Source organism: Hermetia illucens, chromosome 4 (genome assembly GCF_905115235.1).
Source record: "Hermetia illucens chromosome 4, iHerIll2.2.curated.20191125, whole genome shotgun sequence".
Taxonomy (NCBI): domain Eukaryota; kingdom Metazoa; phylum Arthropoda; class Insecta; order Diptera; family Stratiomyidae; genus Hermetia; species Hermetia illucens.
Window position 1 is genome coordinate 165,170,901 of NC_051852.1, and position 22,422 is coordinate 165,193,322.

The following is a 22,422-nucleotide window of genomic DNA, read 5'->3' on the forward strand; positions in this document are numbered from 1 at the left end:
CAACAGAATAAACTGATTAAGTATGTCAACACGTTTCCTTCGGGAAGGGTAGGTTTGAAGAAAAGCTGTGTATCTATGGATATAGATAATAGGTTCATCAAAGCAGATTTTCGTCTATTTCGAGCGTATCTGCGAGAGAGCTGACCTGATATGCCACTTGTTTTCGTCCCTTCGATAAGTCCGCAATTAAAAATATGAATTTGCTTTCATCTGACTCCAACTGGTTCCAGCTTATGCCGCAAATAAATCAGATAATTATTGTATCTCGTCAGTCCTGTAAACTGGGATCAGCTACACCAACAAATATTTCAATTGAACTCAGTGCGGATGAATGGATACGCACAAATCACCAGACTCCAGCAATAGGCAGTGAATAAATAATAAGAGCAATAACAACCATTCAGGACTATAATTGAATACTAAATGAGCAGATGAATGATATACTGGCGCCTGTGGAGGGCTGCAATGGAGAGTGAAACTTCTAACCTAGCCGGGCTGCAGATGAATTTAGGACCGTGGGAAAATACCGAAAACGGGAGAATAAATGGGACCATATTGGCCAGTCATTTTGAAATGAAATTTTAATTCCGTGTAAGAGCGAAGAAATCTCCTGCACCCTCGGACAATCTGAACCCCAGGGTTTTTGGTAGATGAAATATTTTTACGGGGTGAAAAAATTGTTTTCGATTTATCGATTTCAGGCAGTCTTGTTCAGTCCTGGAGCTCCCAGTTTAATTTAGTTTAGTGGAGGGAGCCTGAGGAGTTTCAACACTTAGGCCTTTGTTAGGTCTATTGTACTATCCCCGTAAATCGCCTATTAAGTAGCTCTCGGCTACGGCGTTCCCAGCCACCCCTGCGCTCGATCTATCTTCCATGGCTGACCAGTCAGTGAAGACCTCCAATCCCAAAAGACTTCCGGCCATTTATCGACCATTCTTCTCTTTTGGTGATTACGACAGGGTACGACTTTTCAAAAACGATCCTGGAAGCCGTATGATCGACGGTCGTCAGAGCCACCTGATATTTTTTAAGGAAGTTCCAGATAGACGCATGATCGTATGATTGGCCGCCTTTCCGCACGCCAAGTGTATCGAGTCTATATGGGTCCTTGACTGCTTTCCGTTTCACCTCCAAATGAACGGGGGTAGATTTCGAATAACTTCGAGTGCCGCAGTTGGCATAGTCCTCATTGCTTTACTTAGGCAACCGAACCTTTGTATCTGCGCCTGCTGCTTCTTGCTGTTACTAAAGCTGAGGGTTCCGACGATGCATGCATACATCAAAATGGGTTTTATTATGGATGTATACATCCAATGAATCCTGCGTCCTACCTATCACAGTCCTATAGCACCAGAGTAATCTGCAGGATTTCTGATATTGTTCCTGGATATAGTGCTTCCACATTAGCTTCGAATCGCGATGTACTCCTAATAATTGACTATTTGTACCAAATGGATTTCCGTCCCTGCTAAGGTGGGTAGCGTGTAGCTGCTCCACATGACATTTCTAATGAACATAACTAGTCCAGTCTTCCTAGCGTCAGTCCGTTGCATTCAACCGGTCACATACTTGCCGGTAATTATTACGGCTAAATCGTCCGCAAATGCTTTTGAGAAGACTTTTATGTACTTCAGGAGCCATAGTAAGGCGTCCATTACCAGATGAGAGAGAATCTCTCCTTATGGACAGCCCCTAAGATATCCTGCCTTAATAGGTGAATGCATTTACGCGAAGAATCTTGAACTACCGCAACGGTACCTCGTCGGACTACCAACTAAACACCTCCCAATCGTCAGACAGCCGGTTTAGATCCGTTTGTCACAATATTTCGAGCTAGCCCCCGAACTATCCCACCTCGCGCCGCCTTAAAATCAAGGAATTCCTTTTACCAAAGGGAGGGGAGAGGGGGAAGAGAACTGTTGGTTTAAGGAACTCTCTGCCGTCCGGCCCCTCCACCGGTCGAGTTCTATCTTCTTTGCAATGATAAGAACCCGAAAGTAATGTGCAACATGGCTCCACCTCCTTCTCAACATCTCTTCGGCAATGTTATCTGGAGAGAGATCCCCTGTAAATAGAGCTACTGTCGAATCCCATCCCACCTTCCACAAGAAAAAAAAGTGTGATGGGCAGCGTCCACAACTCCATTGCAAAACACCCGATCATCATGCTTCCGATTCATGAAGGCACCTAAGTTGCCAATGAGCCGTGCAGTCCATCTGCCTCTAGTTTCATTTTGCCAAGAGAGTTCCCACTCATCTAGGGTGTGTTGCCGTTCTTCACGAGCAACCACTTGCGTTTGTATATGGCTTTACGCTCCTTAGAAAGAGGGGCAACGGGGATCATTCCCACGATCACCATCACGGCCGGCCTGTCTCTGACAGTGTGGTAGGCAGAGCTCCCCGTCTTTGTATTTCCGCGAGGCGCTTACGACAAGGAAGTATGTCAAGAGCGTCAGCCGATACCTCTGCGCCGTAGAGCAGTTCAGACTGCATTGAACTCATCATTAGACGTCACCTGCTGGCCATAGAGCCCCCAATATTTACCATTAGCCTATTTAAGACCTAAACTCCAGCTGCAGCCCTGTTCGCTGTTGCGTTGATTTACTTGAAAAAGAGTCAGTCCAAGGTACTTTACCGTTGGTATTGACTCGATTATCTACTCGCCGAACGATATGGGACGCGAGTTTAAATTTTTTTTAAAATAATAATAACCTTTGGCACAACAATGCATTTTGGATCCGGGCCTTAAAATGTGTTAGAGCACTTCATTCAAGGCCGTAACGGTACACTACAGTAACACTGTAGAAGGCAATGTGGTCAGCATTGCGCTCGCCCGAGATTATTACCTATTGCCTAAGGTACTCATTCACAGCTCAGTCGACTGGTATCCGACGTCAAATCACGATACAAACCCCACTGTCACCAGTGATATTTGAACCGCGATATTCCGTACGACAGCCTTGTGCTCTAACCAGTCAACCAGTCAGCAATCCGGACACCGAGAATAACTACTTCGCTTTTTTCCAGTACAAGGTTGAAACAATGAGCAGGCATTCATCCGCTCACCCGTCGCATCAATATGCCAAGTCTAGTTTGCCCCTGTTCGGCAGTGCATCTAACGACAAGCGCCGAGTAGTACCTCCGCCCGATATTCGGACACCAGTTTGTATATCTCTACTGGAATACCATCGGTCCAACTCTTTTATAGCGAAAAGTGGACAGTCCTCGCCGTTTTTCGCGCCGAAGTTATCCCGTACGGGGTGCACAGGGAGTAGTGCCCGTACCAAACGCTCCGATTTTTCGGGTTACCAGGTTGTAAGCGAGTCGCACGGATATCTATTCAACTCATCGGGCAGATCCTGCCAGCAGCAAGCTTTGCTCCTATTTATTGCACTACGGAGTCTCCTTTTGGCTGACTTGTACTACGTAATTATGGTACATGCCTCCTCGCGGTCATTTGGACGTTGGGTCAAGCGGCGGAGTTTCTGACATTGCTTCCGGAGCAGTATAACACATAGAAGATTTGCACATCTCGATGCCCTCCCGCAGGCTGTCGTTATCAGATTCATAACTGCATTTTCGACAGTGTCAGCTGCAGCGCCACACCCCCAAGTAGTAGCCTCTAGCGCGGCCCCATCTGTTCCAAGAGTTTCGACAAACCTCCTGTTGTTCAACACCCATGCACAAATAGAGTACTGGGCGCACACCGAGAGTTTGTGTCAACTATTTCGAAGGTAATTGATGGTCGCTTGCCGAGAAGTCTTCCAGAGCTCTCCATCTGCCTACCAGCGCCACCTGTGACTCCGACGACTGTTTAAAACTACAAGTCGACGACTGTTCAAACTGCAAGTCCTGTTCTCGCCTCCATTTCGAAAATTCGTTTCCCTCTGCAGTCTGGATGAGGCGTGCCCCATTCACCCCCGATCAGGATCCGCCCCTCTGTGCCAAGGTAGGGTTCTCCAGGGCATCAAGCTTGCATCGAAAGTCCGGCATGGTCTCATTCGATGTTAGATAAACATAAAAAAACGTTACCCCTAAATACCAAATCCGGACAAAGTTGTTCCCTCGGCCTTGGGCAAGAACCCTAAGGTGGGTATCGTTCCCAACCCAGATGACAACGGTACCTGATATGTCAGAGTGCCATGAAGCTGCGTCCTTGCTTTGGTACTGCTCACTGATGGGCACTAGATCAGCTTTGGTCTCCGCAGCGAACTGCGTTAGCATCTGATGAGCGGTTGCCCTCCGGTTTATATTGGTTTGTGGGATACGAATCATGTTGACGGCGGCCTAGCTTTTTCCAGTTCTGCTCTGAAGACTGGACACCGTCCCGAGCCCGCAGTGTATGCATCGTTCTCTTCCATAGGATGCAACTGTCCTTTTCGTTGCAGGTGCTCGTTTTATGGTCTGCCTCACCGTATTTGAGGCATGTTTCCCTTGTGTCAGGTCCCGGATAGGTTGCGGACGTGTGCCCATAATCCAAACATTCGGCCCGGATTCGTATCCTATACACCACCCAACCAATTGTGATTTTCAAGCTGTTTAGAAGCTTCCTCGCGTATTGCTCCGCAATTTCTACAGCGAGTTTTTGGCCTCGGGAGTTCGCAGATGTGATATCAATCCGAACATTGGTAACCTCCATACATTCACGTTTGATGGCCTTTTTTACCTTGTTTTTTTTTTTTTTTGTGAGGAAGTCAAGGTCTCAGTTTTCCAGACAGCACGTTGGATTTAGGCTACAAACCAAAGCTTTCTCTCCCAGAAGCCTCTTGACTGCTTCACAGAACGTACCTTTATTTGTTGTCCTCGGGCCTAGTTCGATTAGGACTTCACCACCCTTCGTTTGTTGCCTTCGTCGGCTTCAGCAGCGCTGGCGGTCTAGTCCTCCTTCGTCGCCCGCCTTTTCTTGGAGCGCTAACATCCTTCGTGTCCGCCTTAATTTCAAGCAGAGGGTTTTCTGATGATGCGGCGTGTTGTTGCCTCTTGTCTCTCTCTTAGCCTTCTTCTTTTTGAACTATGAGGAGTACCTGAGTGAAGTCTTCTTCAGATGTCCCTTCCTCCTTTCGTTTTTTCCCCAGTTCGCTCTGCAACGGGCTGTGATCCGTTTAGCGCTCGTGGTGTTCTTACCGGGAGGCACGGTCGTTTCTGCTTTCCGCGCATTTTCTGTTACCCTTCACGTTCGCCTGTAGTACGAAGTTCTGTCCAGGAGCTCCTCCAGCCCCATCAGCCCGTTTTTCACGCCTTTGCTGACGTTTTCTAGAAGGACGTCACAGATCACATCCACTTCACAACTGCCGCGCATTTCTTAACAAGCCTTTCCTCTTGCTTTGGCTAGAGTAGTCGACAGCGCTCCCACTCGGCTGATATTCGAAACCATCTAGTCAGTTTTAGAAGTTTCCACTGTGCCTCTTTCTGCAACAAAAGCACTGCGTCGTAATGTCTGGTTTGTCGTCTGCATCGCAGGTGTCACATCACTTTGCGTGTCTTCCTTTTTGGTTGTGCATGCCGATATCTCGTTAGGTATTTCAGTCCTTATTGCGACCTTCGCTGGGCGTTGAGGCGAGTCATATATTTTCGTGCTGCGCACAAGCGCGGCCAACTCATTCTCCACTCCCACCATCTCCTCGTTCGTATTGTTTGTTTTCGCCATTTAAATTTTTACCAGCACATCATGTGCAAGGGAGCGAGCCAGAATAGTCAGAAACCCCGGTTCCATGAAGCCTGACCTATGATTAGCTGATCCCGAAACTTACGAGCGGATCAGCGCTTGCTCAGGCAACGCGGTCTACTAATATCGGTTGAATGCGCACTACCCGACCAGGATCTCGAAGGGACTGGCTCCTGATACATGCCACAACTACGACCTTGAAAGAGCTAGACTCACATCACGCCATCGACGTCGACAAGGAGTTGTCGACGGCTCCGGGGGCTCCCAGTATGTCCCGGCGTGTACCGGCTATTAGCAGTTCGCTAATTACCGCGGAACTTTCTCGAGACTACTACCTAGGACCCAAGTATTATGCCGACCCGTTAAGGATCGTTGACGACCCCTGAAGCATGTGAAGGATCCTACTGTTCACACAATGCCCTGAATAATGCATAACTGAAGGCAACTTCGATGTCCACAAATACTCCTGATGGAAAGAGTTAATGCCAGATTCCAGTCCCTCTGTTGAGGACTGTTGGTCCCGAGATGAGATTGTGGATGTTGCTTGGGAAGTGCACTTTAAGCAAATGCTTTGCCGTTCCTTCATGTTTTTTGTACCTCCCGCTCTGTAAACGTAGATAACCCAGCTTCCGTCTCCGTTTTTTGACGAGGATCCGCACAGCTATGAGATCGCTTCAAGAGAGTTAGTCTCTTCGCAAAAGCATCTCCATGATGATCGTTTAGCCGAGACAAGGTTAGTTGAAACTAGGGACCGTCTGGTACCCAGAGTTCACCGTTCACGGCCACATTTTAATCCTAAGATTCGGCACGGTAGTCACACCTTGTTTTGTGGTCTTTATTACCGCTTAGATTCCGGTGTCACCTCTGGTTCCTCAAAGGATTTTCCTTATTCAGGTCCCTCGCCGCGACAAGGTGGGTAATCGTCGAAGGAGTTAGGAGCCCCAATCTAAAATTGTATACCCTATTTGAAGTTGGAGTAGCCAATCTTGAAACGCGAGTACATTTTTGACTTTACAAGTTTGAGTGAAAGTACTTATATTGCCGTAATCGGAGAACGATAGTATCTATTCTGCTATTCCACTGCATTGCGTTGGATAATGTGAATGGGGTGTGGCAGTCCATAGAACCCACAATAGGTGAAAGAGGTTATCACGATTACCATCATCGTTATCAAGCTATCGTCCTCCGTCTCGTCCTAGTCATCTTAGCTAAACAAATGTAAATAACTTTTAAACTTGTGCCGAGAAGGAGAGCGTATTTCCCGTTGACGATTTCGTATCCATTATTCACATCTGCTCCACATATCCTCAAACAAAATTATTCAAATACGGACTGTACACAAAATACATGACTACATACGCGAAGGAACATTCGCTCATTCTGCTGCCTGTCAGGATAGCAGCAGTCTGCTGGAAACGGGGCTCAAGTAGCAATCAGCCGGGGGGGAGGGTAACAAGGATATGTTGCTTGTGTTGTGCTGAAATTGCTTCGTAAATGAGAAAACTTTTTTTACTTATACTTTCCTGAACATCTTCGAATTTGTGCAATGGCTCCGTTCCGCATTTACGAAAATTTACTGCCATAACAAATCGTTGAATATCAATGCTCCTTAATCGGACTTTTGAAGTGTTGTGTCGTTTGTGTTATGAACGTAATCGACGAACTCCTAATCCTTTGGGGGAAGAGTTGAGCATGTCGGATGATTGCCACTTGGTTTGTATTGTTGGAGTTTTCTCTGAAAGTTTGCAATAATCGAGCTGATTGCTCCTGGTAACCTGTTCGTTTCATTCCTGCTTATAAATCTGAATTATCGTAAAGAACAGACGAATTGGAGTGTGTGGAATCCATTAAGGACATTTACCTGGATTAAATGGTAAATAGAAGGATGGAAATAGTATGGCGACTCTGAATGCTCAAACCCAATGGTCATCGAAATCCTGACAAATGGAAATGATCCAAATGGTATATTTATGCGGGAGATGTTGATTGGTTTAAGGGGTCACTACGATAACTTCCAAGATCGTCCCAGTTATACCGGAGCAAAGGACCAATATTATCAGCCATTGTGAACCGCCTTATAAAATTGCTTCACACATCAGCGCAACTTGGATCAGGTGGCGTTCTACAACTGATGCCTCGGGTGATCGAGGCATCAATGGTTCTGAATGCCGTCTGACTATAAAAGATAATGAACGACACCTCGCGCCTTAGTGTAGGTAGAGGAATACATTGAGGGCGTCTGCCGGGCAGGAATACAGAGCCCCAATAACGCCCCCACGCGTCGTTCTTTGAATTTCATTAAGCTTGGTTCTACTGTATTTCTTGCTCAGCGATTTCACCACACACTAGAACCGTAGGTTAGAGTGGAAGGAACCATGGGGGCCCTCTTAATCCTCTGTTCTTTGTTTAGTCTCCAAGTAAATTTATGATCCACAATCACAGATACCTCACATTGGAGGAAAGAATCAATCCTGGTTCATTTAACCGCAGAGGGTGAAAGTCGGGTACCCTGGTTTTGGTGATAAATAGCATCAGCTCGGTTTGGGTTCGACAGACCACAATCACTATTTGCCCAACATAAGCTCCATGATTTCACTCATAACATAACTTTTCCTGACATTAATATCACCAAGTCGTCGTCGTCATCTCGCTTCTGTCCAATATGCGTAGAATTTTCGTCATTCACTATCGTCAAAAGTACCGGAGTGATGGCGTACCTCTGGTCATATGGCTACCTCCTCAATCAGGATGCTCCCTTTATATCCCAGGAAAGCAGCTGGGGTCTATTGTTTGTACTCTGTCGACCGTTCAATCGTGCTAATTCCTTCGTGAAGAACGGATTCTGTGGAATCTCCATAATCGTCTTAAAGTGGATATCCAGGTCACATTCTAGGGTCTTCAATAAGAAAAAGGTGAGGCTAATCAACCGAAAGTCCTTCGCCGACTCACGGATACGCTTGTTCACTTTCGGTACGAAAACCAAGAGTGCGGTACGTATCCAACAAAAACGGAACTCCAGTAAGTCTCTATAATCCACGGCACGTCCAGTTGCCTTCCGATTGTCTAAGAAGGGACGTTCCATGGTTTCAAAAAAAGTTCCCGTCCATGAGCCTTCCGACATTCTAAAAAGGGGCGGGAACCTATTTTGCTCAGCGAGAATTTTACTGTACCTCGTAAATTCGCTGCTGTTTTAAATATTCCGAGATCATAGCCCAACCAGGACCGCCTCTTGGCAGTTTTGGTAGTCGACTTATATTTTGTCATTCAGTTATTTAATAGCCTGTAGCACACGTTGAAGACCACCCTGGTAATCTTCCTGAAGCTAGATAGATTTTTCTTCAACCGTTGATGGTGATTTAGCAGGGCAAGAGATTGTGAAACCGGTTTTGAATGCCTTTTCCGTGGCCCCTGCCTATGACTCCAGTACGTCTATCGTATCAATGTAACAACCAATTTGCGCACAGGACACTTGACTTGATGCACTTCTTCCGGGGTCTTCGAAAGGGAGGTCTCTACAGTAAAATATAAATTGAAAGTATCCAACTGTGATCTGAAAAGAATTTCTGGTCAGATATCTTCACCCTGAAAGCACGATTGTCGGCTAGTAGGGAAATATCAAGGTCCTCTTCCCAACCATCACAGTTCTCCGAGCTTGGGAAATGGAAAGTTAGTGCAATGCCTTTGTTACACATCGATAGATTTGTGTCAATAATAAAATCAAGGAGAGTTATTTCCGAGCTGCCCCAAAGCGTATACCTTGCATTGGAATCCAACCAACAATTCCAATAGCTCATTGGTGGTGTCAACAGGATCCAGGTCATCATCTAGTTTCGCAGAGTAGAAAACTTTCACCTTTGCATTCCTGACGCTATACCGCACTTTATAGCCCGTCTTTTTCAGTGTCTCCAGTGTACTTTGCCTTAATGCGGACTTGGAAAAATTGGCTGCTTACCTGGAGCTCCTCCTCCTTGGTCACCACTCAGTGGTCCTGATGTTTTCAAGATGAAATGATTGGACGATTTGGTTTTTATCCATGCGAATCTTCGGTAACTAAATGTGAGCAATCTACCTGAGAATCGCTTCGTGTGGGACGACTCTGGGTTTTACACCGTCCCTGGCGTCGCTTCTCTGAACGACCGAGAAAGTCCCTGGAGACTTGGTCCTCGCATGCTGTTACGTAGAACCCACGGACCATTTACGAGGAATCAAAGCAAGGGATACATCTCCCCTTGTTCTTGTTTGCCGTCTAAGAGATTCCCGAAAACCATCTCTGATAGTCTGGTCTGAACACTGGTCCAAGGATTTCGCAGTGCGTACCTCGTCGACCGACCGTTACTGCTTCACCATTTGCTCAGGTTTTTTGGAGTCCGAGTCCTTAATAATAAGAAAAATATTGTCAAGAATGCGTCTTAAAAGAACTATTGTTCGTTACTGGGGGTGTTACAGCTACATCTAAAGATGCCTGAAGACTGTAACCCCTTGTGCTATTCTGAGGAAACAAAACCCTGAACGATTTTCAGTAGGAAATCGGGACATGTAATTTGCGGAGCTGCCTGACCTCTAAGTATCCCCATCACAACCCTGTAGACACTTCCCCATGGGTCTACATCCACCTCTGCGCAGAGTTGTTTGAAGCCGTCCCCTTGCTTCTCTGTAAAGCCAGCTTCAGGTTTTCTTCGGGATTCCTTGTAAGCTCGCTGTTTCACCTCCTGGTCAAACCTACCCATTGCTCTCTGAGCCGCTCGTCTTGTCCGATCACACGCGGACCGAAAATCTGACAAGTCACTATTCCACCAGCAGTTGGACCTTCTAGGGGGGAAAGTATAACGTCTCGGCATTTATGAGTCACATGCCTTCGCGAAACACTCGGTAATACGGAGGGCTCTTTCTAAGGGTGTACTCCGTATAGGGTCCTGGTCCCATCACTCCTCTACGAATGTTTACGCGTCAATTGTTTTCGCAGATCAACCTGACGTTCTCCTCATTTTTGGAGAAGCAGATTCCCAACCGCTTGACTTACTTTTCAGGTCAAAGACCACATCCCCCTTTCCGGTTAGTAATAACCTGACCGTCATTAGTTAATATGATATTTAACTGCATCGGCTAGATCGATCAACCTCACTTGTGCACACTCTCGCTAAATGCCCCTACGAGAGACACTTGAAGTATCTTTTCAATGAGATTGGCCCTCGAAGGGAACAGGCTTCCCATCCAATACGAATTTTTCCGACATCCAGCAGCTTGTGCGCTTCTGTTGGTAGCCCAATGATTGCCGTCTGTGTACCACCCCTTTCTAAGGCTTACAATGGATGCTTTCTGCAACTCGTGTAGCTTGAACTGCTAAGCTAAAACAGTGCAGATTTCCGCTTTAGAAGTGACCACAGTGGTTAGAACTTTCTGACTTTTTATCTGTAAGTCGTTGGTAACGGGGTTGACTATGATAGTTTGGGTGGCAATGAAGTATTTGCGATGCTGGATGTTGTTGTTGACGGTCCTGCGGGTGCTACGTCAGTGAGCTGGTAGTCATTTTCTGGCATGATCCTTTGGGTTTTGCCCGAATAGTTGCCTCAAGGTGAGCAATGGTAGCTTGCAGTTTGGGGTCTGCTCTTCCAGGAACTTGTTTTTGTCGAATGTCTCCTCTAGTTTACAGAGAAGGATCGCATTTTGCTTCTTCAAGGTTATGATTTCTCCGACGCGTCTTCATATTTCCACTTCATTTCTTTTGGAGCCAAGTTGCTGTTACTTTTGCGACACTTTTTGTTTGTCATGTCATAGATCCCTTCATCGGGGGCGCTGGCACTTTTTTCATCATCCTAATGCGGGTTTTTCTTATTCCGCTCTTTTTATAGAGTTTCTTCGCTATAGGAGGTTTCAGGGTACCCAGTGGTAACACTTGCCAAGTTTTTCTCGTTCATTTGTCTGCAGTTGATATGCTGCTGCCCGACCTCTTCTGATCTAAGACGAAGACACCTCGGGAATGTTTTCTTGAACAAAGAATTTGCGCATTCTCTGCCTCTGGAGAATGTTCAGATTCGTTAAGTCCTGCGAATGCCGCAGATGGGATGCCATTGAATAGGCGATTTACGTAGGTAGTAAAATGGACCTGACAAAGGCCTGAGTGCTCGGAGCTGCAGCTTCTCCCATTAAGCTAAACTTCTCCCACTGCTTATGGTCTATGGACCCTTCTATTCTCGGCTAACAACCAATCTCAATCTGAAGAAAGATGCGAAAACCTCCAAGAGACAACGCTCTTTTGCATTCGTCAATGGGCTTGACAGGCGTTGACTTTTGGTCTTCGGCCTTTCGCGTACACGACCAATCTGTCTAATATGTCCACGAATTCAGCGAACGCCAGGCTTGAAGGAGCATAACAGCCAAATTCTTATATGACGTCTAGTTTTTCCCATACGAATCCACTTGTAGGCTGCGCCATACATTCCTGTATGGGTTTGTCGCCGCATCCTACAGGTGAGCATCCTACGCAGTCGTACTTCTACAAAATCTCAAACCAACTTCAGCTCCAAATCAACCTTTGTCTTCTGCTTTACCTCCGCATAGCTACAAGTCAGGAGGCCGATGAGGCAGTTCAACTTGTCTCCGACGTCCTCGAGGTCTGCTCTTATAGGCAATTAAAATAGCAGCTCATAAGACGCCTGGCTGTGTGTGGTCCGCGATCCGAAATAGGCGATCGGTTAATAGATCGTAGGGACCTTCGGCAAATACCAGGGCATTCCCTTACCATCGTAGGTTCGCTGAAAAGACTAAAAAATGTACCAGCCCCTGCAATTTCTCACCAAACCAATCATCCTTGCCGGGAGTTTTGGCAACTGCTACCAGCCAGCACCACCACGCCTCCTCACAATCTACGATCCCTTGAGCCGGCCCAATTACCTGGTCGATACAGGCGCTGAAGTTTGGATTCTTTCTCTATCCCGGCATCACAGAGAGACACGTGTCCGGAAAAAGCAATGTGGTTGCTGACGCTTTGTCACGTGTTGCAGAGGTCAAGATCCTCGCCACCGTACATTTTTCGGCAATCGGCGAGTCGGAGAAGAACGACGCAGTTCTTCAGAGCTTAAGGACCAATTCCAAATACACATTTAGGGAGTTTCCTATCTTCGGCTCAACATCCAGTATATACTGGGAGACCTCAGTCAAAGGACCAAGGCCATATATTCCGGCCGGTTTCCGAAAGGAGATATTTCGCGCCGTTCACGATCTGGCGCATCCAGGCATTCGGACAACGAATCGGTTAGTCACCGCAAAGTATTTCTGGCCGTCCATGAACGAGGACATTTATTCTTGGGACAGACCGGGCATCGCATACCAGAAGTGGAAGACTACAAAGAATGTGAGGAAAGAGATAGGTTCACGCGGTGGCCTAAGGCAATGCCTCTAAAAGACATTTTTGTAGAATCTTGTGCAGAGGCCCTCTATCGAGAATGGATTCCACGTTTTGATTTGTCGGCAGTTATAATCACCGACCAGGGAGTGCAGTTTGAGTCCTCCCTTTTCTCAGAATTGGGAAAACTTTTCGGCTTTCAACGCCATCGGACAACAGCATACTACCCGGAATCCAATGGGATGCGCGATAGGTGGCACAGGACGCTGAAGGCCGCTATAATGACCCAAGACGACCCTTCTTGGTCGTAGGTCCTGCCGCTCGTTCTTCTTGGCCTCCGAACAGCCAATCGCGAAGAATTTGCTGCAAGTCTCGCGGAGCTGGATTTCTGAGAGTCTCCAGTGACCCTGTTCGCAATATCAGGCCAGGACTCAACGCTACCGGTCTGTTACTTCTGCTCAAGGATGCAATGGCAAAGCTGAAGCGAGAACCGAGAATCCAAACGTTCGAAGACGGTTTCCAGCTGCCACTGCGTGGAGATCGTGTGAGGACTTGCCCAATTATGCAACCTTTACGTAAAGCATAATCAGACCAGGCGGTCTATATGACTTCATTTTCAGACATTTCTCTGGCAATTACTTTATGGGCCAATTAGGGGTAAGTTCCCTGGAGTCGCTTTATTTCTGTGTCTCTTGGTCCTTGCAGTTTTGTGGGTCGTTCGTTTAGTTCTCTTCTTTTTTAGACACGTTGCTAAGCTTTGTCATTCCTTGTACTTACCTTGGTGGTATGCATCCTAAAGAAGATTACATTTTTAGGATGCACTAGACTAAGATAAAAAGGACTGAAATTTCCCCTCAACTTCGATTCCTTACGTGTCATTCTGCAAAAATTCAGGTATCATTGCCAGTGCGTGAGTCCGCATCAGATCCTGAAAATTAAATTAACCATGGGGATTCTTGCGAGGCTAACGGAATAAACAACACCCGAGTAGAACCTGGAATTAAAAGGAAATAAAAAGACAGCTCGACCGCGCGCCAGGAGCCGTAAATCTCCGGACCAGATTGTCGCGATCGAAAGGAAGGATCCGCGATGGATCACATCCTCGATCATTGTTTCTCTTGCCTCAGATCTTTAGTGTGGCGCGGCCTCTGAGGTACCCACCCTTCCTTGACATTCTCAGGCCATTATTTTGGAGATGTCCCTGTCTAAGGGAACCAAGGAGCGGTTTATTGCTGTAATTGGTGCAAGATTATCGATCTCAAAAATGACATCAAAGGTAATAAGCCACAGGCCTAGCCTACGTTGTGTTTGATGGAAAGCACGCTGAAAATGCCTTAGGCCTTTAGATCATCGGCGATCTCGTGTGGGGTGTATCCGTGATCGACCCCACAAATGGTAAGCGGTGTAGTTTTCTCTGAAGGAAGTGTATAGCTGAAGAACTTCGGCTGGTTCTCCACAAGAAGGTGTTGACTTGCGGAGTAGTCCTCCTTATTTTTGTAGAGGATTTATGGGTTGGTATTTCCTGATTTTTTTACCAGTAAGTCCTCGGTAACGGAGTTGGATATGATAGTTTTGGTGGCAATGAAGTCTTCTGCAGGATCTGCAACCACAATTGGAGGAATTTGGGTACCTATCTGCTTCCTCCGAAGTGCTTCTTGTTGTTCTCTCTCTGACGAAAGTGGCTGTTGCTGGACTGGTTTGGTCGGGCGTTTGGTATAGTGTCCAACTTGGTAGTTTCCGCCCCGTGTTTTGATTAGGCCGGTATGCGTGTTACGGTGCTGGATGCTGTTGTTGGCATTCCTACGGCTGCTGTGTCAATGAGCTGGTAGTCGCTTTCGAGCATGATCCCTCGAATTTTGTCCGAATAGTTGTCTCAAAGGAAGCAATCGTCACTTACAGTCCTCGGATTAGCTCTTCTAGGGAGTTGTTTTTGTCGAGTGCCTCCTATAGTTTGCAGAGAAGGGTCGCATTCTGCTTCTTCCCTCTTCTATGATTTGCTGGTTCTCCGTAACCGAGAATAGTGCTCCATCCTTGATAGCTGCGTCGAAATCGCCATCTGATGTGTTTACTGATTTGTTTGTTGACGGATTTTTTGTATTCTGACTCCATTTCTTCTGGAGGAGGAACCCAATTAGCGCTATGGTGCGCCATTTTAATGCCACAAACTCCTAAGACCGTGACTGCAGTTTTGAGAGCAGGCAGACAAAGTCCAACCGGCTTGGATCTTCAGAGCCAGCCCGTAGCATTCACGAAGAAAAGCAGCTCTCCCACCCTGCAGCTAGAAATCTCACTAAGGTCCCCAAAGAATGGTTTACCCAGTGTCCGCAGCCTGATTCTAGCTAGACCTGGGCAATCGCATGAAGGTTTCCCCTCCTTCTCCGCAGCTTTGACAATGTGAATTGTAAGGTGTGCCGAGCCTGGCGGCATGGTTCTCTATGGTCCAGTGCCCCGTGCAGGCCGCCGTAATCTTGAATGCATTTGCACGCGTCTAGTACAGGTGCTCTCGTGATCAGACTATCTTATATCCTTGACTTGGCACAGCTCGTAACCCTTGAGTGAGTAGACTCCGCGCCTGACAGCCACCAACGAAACACCGACTGTATTTCCCGAAGGGCTGCCAAGAGCAGAGCCTCGCCTCGCCAATCCGCTCAGACAGTTCGGCGCGTCTCTGAACTGCCCCACCAGCCTGTGGGTGATATCAAGGACGTCTTTCTAACCGTCACAGTTCTCCGAGCTGGACAAATGGAAGGTTGGTGTACTATCCTTGGTACACGCAGATAGGTTTGTAGTAATAATAAAATCAAAGAATGATGTACCTCTCTCGTTGATTTCCGAGCTGCTCCATAGCGTGTGCCTTGCATTGGCGTCGCAGCCTATCAACAGGTTGGTCTTCTTTGTCCCTATGGTGTTTGTCAGATGTTGTAGTTCCTCTGGCGGAGCTGATCGGTCGGGGGCCATGTAAGCCGAGGAAATATACTCGGTCTCTGCCTCTGGATACAGAAAAACGTGCAGACTGTCCTCGCGAGGATACATGCTCTAGGTTTGTCCTAATCAGCGTCTCCTGTGCTGCGGAATAAATTAAAATATTTGCTTGGGAGCCCTTTGATGATTCAGTTGCATCCGACCCAAAGCTACTGTATTATGCGATGTCGATGTCTTCCTCCAGGAGGAAGACAAGCAGATTAGCCGAGGCGCACTTCGAGTGCTGCAGATATATCTGCGTTCTCCTCAGCATCATCAGTTCATCAGTTCCCGTCGTATCGTTGATCCTCATCTCTGCCAACAGCTCGTTGGTGGCGTCGATTGGAACTTGGTCGTCGTCCGGTTTTGCAGAGTGGAACACTTTCAACTTTGCATTCCTGACTCCGAACCGCACTTTCCAGTGCCTGCAGGCACTCTCCGTTTTTACGGAGGAAAGGTTGGTTGTTTGTCTGGGGTTCCTCCTTCTTGATAACAACCCAGTCGTCCATGGGAATCCTGGGGTTTTGAAGGCGCAGGGATTGGACGAACTTGTCCTTATCCATGCAGATCTTCGGCAACCAGATGCGAGTAGCAGATCTCCTTAGAATCTCGTCATAAGGGATGATATTGAGCTTCACGCCCTTCCAGACGTCGCTGATCTTAAAGACGCGCGAATCGAGAAAATTCCTAGAGAATTGGTCCTCGCAAGCTATAACGTGGAACCCACGGACCACCTGAGAGAAATCGAAGCAGGGGATGAATCCCATGTGTTTGCCTTCGGTGCCCAGGAGATGCTCAATGACCATCTCCGATAGCCTGGTCTCAACACTGGTCCACATCTCTGGCGCTAGTTTGCCGCTAGCAGAATTATCATCCACCAGCGCCACACTTAAGTGCCTTCTGGCCACGTCGCTGAAGGGTTTCGCAGATCGTGGCTCGTCGGCTGACTGTTGCTGCATACTTTTTCTCAGATGTTGCTTTGCGTCTGAGCTCTTGCCCACTCTGATCCACTTGTGATCTGGCCCGACTTTGTCATGAGATCGATTGCGTTTCAGAGCGATGGGCTTCGCATTCTGCTCGTCTGCCAGGCGTTTGCTGTTGTATTCCTCAACAATTGCCTGGTATTTAGCGAGGTCTTTTTCATCCCGCTCGTCGACACGTCCATGTAACACTTTTTAGTTTTATATATGTATATATTTTTTGCCCTGCACTGGTTATGCAGCTGCCCGGCTTGCACAGATCTCAGACGAAGACATCTCGGGGAGGTGTTCTTCGACGATAAATTTACGCACTCTCTGCCTCTGGGGAATGTTCGGATTCGCTAAATCCTACGAACGCCGCAGATGGGAAGCCATTGAATAGGTGATTTAGGGGGATAGTACAATGGGCCTGACAAAGGCCTGAGTGCTCGGAGCTGCAGCTTCTCTCACTAAGCTAAACTGCTCTCACTGTTTATGGTCCATGGATTCTTCTATTCTGGGCTAATACCCAATCTTTGCAATGACATATAGTGACAGCTTTGGTCACGCTGCTCCCATGGTAGATGTGATGCAACGTCTGATGAGAAGCCTCTGTCTTGGAAGCAACCCCAAGTCATCTCTTCTTAGTGATTGCGTGCTAGCCCAAAGTTGAAGGATCCGTGGAGCACAAACCAGGCGGAATCAGGACACTCTGAACTCCCAGACTTAAGGGGAGTTTCTGAACCTCAATAAATCCTCAATAAGACTGCATATTTTTTGCTTTTTAATTAAAATATCGATTTTTTTACAAACATTCTACTGCATCTCATAAAAAAATCATAGCACGTTCCAAGCCGAGTAAGCTTGCCAGCCTTTCATCTTATGTTGTTATGAAATTCTATGAATCCCTCAACAATAAAATGAATGTAATGAAACCATATTCAGCCTTCTATGAAAAATTCCGCTGAATGCCTGCCTTTCATCATAAGTTATGCTGCCCTACCCGAAACAATTCCCGTGTAAGACGTACTACCCTCCCTCCCTCAGTTGGCAAACGTGAGGTACATGTTTCGAACATCCTTCGCTACTAGGCTGTTCCAAATCAAAGGCTCAACTCTTCAATGCCAACCGAACAATTTCGTCACGCACTGTAGAGCGACTTCACACGAAAACGGGATATGGGGTGTAAGAAATACTTGCTGTGCTCCCTAAGAACAAAGTAAGTAGGGAGTTGGTATGATAACCATCTATCAGTCGCCTCTGGATCTCTGAAGTGAATGAGCGTTGAATAGGCTTCGTGATAAGAGTTGCAGGCAAGCCAGGAGCGGAGATATGAACTGAAGAGGGCCTAATGGAGGAGGGGATGTCTAAGTGCCTTCCTTGCGCTCTCTCTGCTATAATTCATCCCGATCTCTTTCTACGTTTCTATTGCTGTTGGTTGTATGCCTCCCCAAATCCAAGAAGTTTCACGGAGTACTGTTGCATGGGAACAGAAAAAGTAGAACGAAGAAGAGAAAATGAGCCTTTTAAAGAAAGGGCAGAGTCCTGAAAATTACTGGGCTGTGTTGTGTTTAAGATGCTTGAAAACAGAAATTCATCATTATCGTGCTGCCTGTTTGCCTGCTTGCATCCCCTACTCGAGCGAAGAGCAGTGGATGAAATGGGGATGACAATAGGGAAAGAATGATTCCTTTTAGCACTTCAACCCTGGGAAGACTCACAGAAGACGGGATACCACGGAGTGCATGCAGCAGGCGTGTATGAGCTTTCTCAGACGTCGCGGACATTTTGCATGACAGCACCCCCATTGGTCACCCCGACCCCAATGTTTGCTGCAAGTATTTATTTCGAAAACGACAAACCCGCTTTCGAGGACGAGTCTCTCCTTGGAAGTCCTTTAATTGCATTTTTTCTGTTCTGTGGCTCACTTCTTCACATCAAAGCCTTACTTCCACTTTGAAACTATTCCATTGATGGAGTTGCCGCGATTCAGGATGTATGTGGTTGGATAGGGAAAATACGGCTGAATCCTTTTACTGACATTCAAGTACAAGAGCAATGTAACCGCGCGCGTTTCAAGTGGCAACCAGACAGGCATGCACGCTGACAAAGATGAAGGCAAGCAGGATTTTTGCGCCATCCTAGAATAGTCCATGCAGGATACCACATAAGAACAGTGGAGTAACAGAAAGAAAACACCCCGGAGAGAGTGCGAAACGGCCCAAGGATCAGGGGATCGGGGGCTCTGTCATAAAATCCCATTGAAGCAAGAAATGATTGCCAAGGCGAAATTCTCTTTCTTGTCGTTCTGTACGATGGATGAATATCTTCAAGGACTTGTTAAAAGTTCATGGCAGACAAAAGGATGTGGGATGAAATACGCATGCAACGTGCTCGTATACTCGGCGATACAGATGAGAGTTTTCTATCATTAGCATTTAAATGACGAATTTCTTTGAAAAAAGCCAACGAACTTAACGGGTTCCGATAGCAAAAAAAATAAACTGAAAGCAGCAGGAGTAGCCTTCCATGAAATTGATCAAATATATGGGTTCCTTCATGTGTTGCCTGAAGGATTTGAATAACTCTGGTAATGGGGCGAGTGATTGGGGGGAAGTCGTTTGTTGTATTTATCGATCCGCGAGATTTATGTTCACAAATGAGTTCTCCAGCCTTTAAAGCCCATATGCGATGTGCAGACTTAAAGGGTCCTGTTTGAATTTGCTGGGATTGGCAGGACTATGTAGGTTTCTTTATTGAGCTCTCTCCATCTTTGGCATTCTCAAATTCGGTTGAAAAAGGCATTAATACAAGCATGTCTGCCCAGGTGCCAATTATGTCATCCATGTCTAGCATGAGTCCTTGTTGGTTCCTCCAGTATAATGCGTATCGTAGACATATAATTTTCCTTTGTTGATTGCATTTGTTCGCCTCTGGAAGCGATATTTTGGATTTGGAAATGACAGGCGGTTTTGGGGCCAATGGGAAAATTGAGAAGAAACGATAAGAAATAACCTAGCCATTACGGAACTGCGGAAGGAGGACTTATAGGGAAATACTCCATGCAATTCGTTCAGTTCAATTCAGATTCACCACTGCCCTACAAGTCCTTGACTTGCCACAGATGGTCCGCGGTTATTAAATGTTAAGTTATGCAAGTAGATTCCATCCTTACCATCCGCCAACAGGGCATAGACTGCGTCCACCGAGGCACTGCCAAGAGAAGAGTCCTATGAACGGAAATCAAGAGGACCTTGAGCGTGCCAGATAGACTGCTCAACGCGATCCTGCACTGCTTCACCAGCCATCACTGAGGCACAAGGCCTTAATGACTGCTTGGCTATTGGTCAGTATGCTACATTACGCTTCTCGCTCAGATGATGCCCTAGTCATCGACAGGTTTCCAGTATCACCAGTATTCAAGTTCCTCGCATTGATCGATCTGATCAATGCAGATGGTGTGGGGAGAAAGGCCACATTACCAAAGAGTGCGATAGGAAACCCAAATGCTTATTGTGCGAAGGAAAGGAGGGACGGGATTATCGGCATACTTTTTTAGGAGTAGGGTAGGTGAATGCGTTTGTGCACAGACTGTTGGACTCCTGTAACAGTACACTGCCGACCTACCAACTAAACACCTCTCGCCATCAGAAAACTAGCCTAGAATCGTTCGACACATTACTTCGGGCTAGCCCTTCCGGCTTTGGGAGCCTTCAAGTCAGGGAATCCCTTTCACCAGCAGGAGGGGAAGGTAGGAAGGGGGTTGTTAGTTCAGGGAACTCGTTGCCATCCGATTTCTCCGCCGGTCGAGTTCAATCTTCTTCGCAATAAGAAGAGCCCGAACATAATGCGCAACACGACTCCAGCTGCCAGCGCTTTTCAGCATCTATCTGTTGTCTGGAGAGAGTTTCCCAACTGTCCCACCTTTCGCAAGAGAAGACTGAAAACCTCCATGCCTCCTTAAAAGTTGGGTAAGGAAGTGATCAATCTCACCGTGCGTTCGGTTCAGCCATGGGTCTAAATTGTCAATAAGACGCGCAGTCCATCTAACTCTTGGCTCATTTTGCCAAGAGAGTTGCGACTCGGTAAGGGTGCGTTGACGTTGTTCACGGGTAACATCTTCTCTTAAGTTTTCGCCATTACGGCGGTAGACGGTTTTACGCTCCTTATCTTCGAGTCGAGCGTTGTAGAAAGGTATTTAATCACTGGTTTTGACTTTATAGTCAACTGGCCGATCGACAAGGTCGGGATTCTCTTTCTGGTCAAGATAACTACTTCGGTTTTTTTTTTCAGCGCAAAGCTAAAACGATGAATAGTCATCCATCCGCTTATCCGTCGCATCAATATGCCAACTCCGCTTTGTGCCTATTCAGCAGTGCGTCCGGCACCAAGTGCCGCGACGTCGTCTACATAATTGACCAGGCGCGACTTTTTGGGGATATCGAGTCTCAGCAGACTATCGTAGGAAGCGTTCCAGAGGTGCGGCCCTAGGATGGATCGCTGTGGTATTCCCGACTTGATTCCCATCCTCCTCTGACCCTTTAGCGTGTCATAGAGTAGGAGCAGTCTTTTAGATGATCCCTCAATATACGCAAGAGATAGATTGGCACGTGGAATAAGTTTTCTAATGTGCCTAGCATATCTGTCCATTTTACGGAATTGAAGGCATTACTGACATCTTTATGAAGAGTACTATCCGTCGAGATCGACGGCTGCGCGCCTCGATTCTATGAACCGCATCTACGAACTCCATAATAGCATCCACTGTGGATCTCCCTGTTCTGAACCTGAACTGCCTTGGGGATAAATCCCCGGCAGCGCGGATCGCTTCAGCGAGTCTACTTCTGATGAGCTTGTCGAGCACTTTCTCGACCATGTCAAGCATACACAGCGGTCGGTATGCAGACGGGAGCTCCGGGTCTTCTTTTCCCTTGCTGATCAGCGCGAGTTTCGCTACCTTCCAGCGTCAAGGAAAAATGTGCTCCTTCAAGCAAGCGTTGAACGCCCCGAGTAGTAAGTTTGGTCGTTGGCAGATCACCAGTTTGTAATCAGGACCTGGCGCCTTCTTGTTTACCACCAGCGTGGTACGTATCCCAGTGTTGGGAGATATACCAAAGAGATATAGCTCCGCCAAATTTCAACAAGCCACAGCACAATCTTTTCTTGCTGCTTCTGTACCGTGACTGGCATTCTAACTAGGGCCGGCTCTTGACAGTTTTGATGCCCGACTTGTACTTCTTTAGGCATTCCTTGTATGGGTGCCAATATTTGTGTCTGTAGCAGATGTTAAAGACCTTCCAGTCAAGTTTCTGAAGCTGGACAGATCTTCAATCCCCCTCGTTGGGCACGAGATTTTGAGAGCAGTTTCGAATGCCTTTTCCAGAGGCCCGACCTTTGACTCCGCTTCGTTTGTCGTCGGAGAGTTTGTTCTTGAAAACTGCACCCAATTTCCTCCAGTAAATCTTCTTGGGATCTCTGAAAGCGTTGTAGACCTCT

The 22,422-nt window shown here is 46.9% G+C and overlaps 1 protein-coding gene across 1 annotated transcript in view; it reads left to right on the forward strand.

The window, feature by feature from the left end:
- LOC119655721 (exostosin-1) overlaps positions 1 to 22,422 on the forward strand; it is a 265,040-nt gene that overhangs the window by 142,687 nt on the left and 99,931 nt on the right. The gene's annotated exons all lie outside the window — the stretch shown is intronic.